Source organism: Pseudophryne corroboree, chromosome 5, assembly GCF_028390025.1.
Source record: "Pseudophryne corroboree isolate aPseCor3 chromosome 5, aPseCor3.hap2, whole genome shotgun sequence".
Taxonomy (NCBI): domain Eukaryota; kingdom Metazoa; phylum Chordata; class Amphibia; order Anura; family Myobatrachidae; genus Pseudophryne; species Pseudophryne corroboree.
Window position 1 is genome coordinate 223,114,445 of NC_086448.1, and position 3,355 is coordinate 223,117,799.

Below are 3,355 nucleotides of genomic sequence, written 5' to 3' on the forward strand. Positions count from 1 at the left end.
CTATTTATTAATGAAATATCCTTTTCATTCGTACAAAACCTATCATTCAATTTCTTATTTATTGGTACTGTATTTTATGTTTACTGGATACATTTAACTTGTTTGGTGATTCATTATATTTAATTTCCAATAGCTGAAGTACCTTTTTGACATGCTTCAGAATTAATAAAAAACAATTGTTGTCATGTAGTAAATCCATTTTGGTTTTGGGATCAGTGATCGCTGAGATTACACCATATAAGATTTCAGATTATAAGAAGTAAATGAAGCTACAGGATTAAATGGGAATTCATATCTCAATAAGTATTTAGTCTACAGATATACTTTAAATGAAAAAGACAATGTTCTGTCATTTTATTTGCTCTTTTTATATAATTGTTACTACAGCATGGTGAAATATCTGTTTCTTTGTGGGTCTACTTCATACAATATGTTTTTATTATTTTTGATAGTGTTACAAAATATCAACCCAATCATTAAGGGTATGTGCTAATTAATCAGTAATTAGCTGTAGGAATAAAGTAAAAAATGTTTACAGCCTAACCTATGCCCGCTGCTCACTCTCAGCTTGCCAGCCATCGCTACTAAACAAATAATGTCAAAAAAGTGGCGTGTTTGGTTTGTCATGAGTTATGTGTTGGCAGCCTTTATTTTCAGCACTGGAACAATGTGACTATTCTATTACATTTTTCTTTAGTATTTATGCACAATTGCTGGACAACAAATTCTAGTCTCATTCATTGGTTAATCAGTGGCATGAAACCTGGAATTCAGTACTTATCATGACATAAATACTTCAGGGATTTCCAGCCCAGAAAAAGTATGCAGCAGGAATTCCAAACACAAGTTTCTAAACTATGACACCGAGAGCACAATCATGCTTAAAAAATGTATTCATGTAACATATGACATTTGTCAGAGTCTTCTGCTCTTCATGCTGGGTAGAGAACAGTTGTGCTTTCATGCTTTAAAGTGCCTCAGTCCCAATATTTTTTTTTATAGTTTACCGTTCACCAACTAACACAATGTTGTCTGTCATAATACCCTCTGTTCCCTTGGACAGTATACCCAAATAAAGTTGAGAAATGTAGATATTTTCTCTGTATTGTAAAAAAATAGGAATCCAATGTAGGATCTACACTATCAGAAGCTGTCAGTGGTGTGACTACCAGTGAATGAGCCCGATAAGATGGTTCCATCCACTTTGGAAGACTCCTGCTACTCTTCAGAGCATACATGGCAGGGGTGTAGTAGGTGTTGCCGGCGGTCGGGCTCCCGGCGACCAGCACACCGGCGCTGGAATCCCGACCGCCGGCATACCAACACCTGGGCGAGCGCAAATGAGCCCCTTGTGGGCTCACTGCACTCGTCACACTGCAGGCACGGTGGCGCGCCACGTACGTCACGCTATCTATTCTCCCTCCAGGGGGTCGTGGACCCCCAAGAGGGAGAAAAGTTGTCGGTATGCCGGCGGTCAGGATTCCGGCGCCGGTATGGTGGTCGTTGGGAGCCCGGCCACCGGCAACCTGAATACCACCCCATGGCAGCTTCCAGAGCAGTAAGTACAGTGTTGTGCATATTCATTGGGACACATTAATTTTTTATCATTCTCTGTGGGTTTTTTTAGGACATAGACAATGTGTTTACTGAAGATGGTGTGAAGATGGTATTATTTATACTTCCCATCCCTACAACATGGTTTAGTGAGGAAGTTGGATTTGTTTTGCCAGGAGTTGAATACAGCCCAGCCAAGAAGGGGATCAAAATTGGGTGTCGAGTGGAAATAAAAGATTCAACAAGTTCCGTAACTGAACTTTCAGATGTACGATTAATGTGTGGCCTGCCCACAGGGTAAAGAGAGAGAGGGGCTTATTTACTAGCCTGCAAGATGCAGGCTGGGCGGGAATTCCGGCAAGTATGCCTGTTTTTTGAGTGTGCCAGAAAGAAGGACAGTGTAGGGGAAAGCGCTAAACAGAAGACAGATGCAGGGTCAGCAGAAGGAAGGACTGGGTCGCTATGTGATAGTTTGTAAATGTTAAAAATTTGAAGTGATCTATAACAATAAAAAACAGCAAAAAAAAAAAACCAATAACATTGAGCCAATGAATATGTGCAACACTGTAGATACACATCCTCAGGTCTGTTCCAAATTTACAGTGGAGGCCAGTGATTTTGAGTTACCTCTCTGAATGGCATGTGCCATGCTCTGCTAGCTGAGGAATGCAGCATACATTAAAACTGAAGTCCACTTTTGTGTCCTTTCTTTTCTTCCTAATATACCTAATAGATCTATAAGATCTAAGATAATGTATCTGACATTATCTACAACTGAAGGCTCATCTCATCATTGGGTTGGGAAAATATTTTTCTTTTCAGGATTTCAAACCCTCTGCCGTAAGGCAGGAGACAAGGCATTGGACTATGAGGAGAGTCTTCAGCTGCAGGTAATGTACAGCCTACTAGAGAGTCAGTCAATCCATCAGGAACAGATGGGTAATCTTATATTGCATTTATAGACCCCTTGGATTTATGATGTCTATGTAATATGAACTTATTTTGTAGGCTCTTTCATACAAAAAAAGGGATCAGAGAGGTAATATCTCCTTAAAAGGCAACAAATAAAAAAAAATTAGAGCTTATTTCCATTGTAGTTTTGTAAAGTGGTTACCTTTAGTGGTATATTTGCTCACCACCCCTTTGCAAACAGACTTAACACTTAGCCAGTTGCTGATATGTACCCAAAACATGAAAGCTCTACTTTTACATTCTTAAGGCCCATACACATTAGACGATGTTGCTCTGTGAGCGACATCGTCTAACGTTTCCTCCTCCCGGGCCGGCCGGTCGGCGGCCGCCTGTACGCACTGAGCGATATGACAGCTCATATCGCTCAGTGACGTCACGCCCCCGCCAGCCCTGCGTGAAGGTCGTGGACGACAGTCCACATCCTTCATGCATGCCCTACCGACAGCGACGACCGTTGCCGACCCGCGGGGCCGCGCATCGGTCGTCGCTGGCGGCATACACACTTGACGATAAAATGAGCGACGTCGCTCAAGGAGGGGGAAAATGAGCGACGTCGCTCATTTTATCGTTAAGTGTGTATGGACCTTTAGACCCTCCCCTTTACGGTGACAGAAATTAGTGTTAACTGGGGGCTTGGCAGAGATGAGAAAATTAGCATTGCTATATTGTGGCAATAAGGCTATTTTATGGTGAACTGATTTACAGTAAAAGTCTTTCATTTCAAGAGCAAACAAATTGTAAGGCTTATAAGTAGTAATTTATTATGTAAATTTGTAGATGTGAGTGGTTCGCCAGGCAATTATCACTTTGTAACGTAAAGTAACTCAAG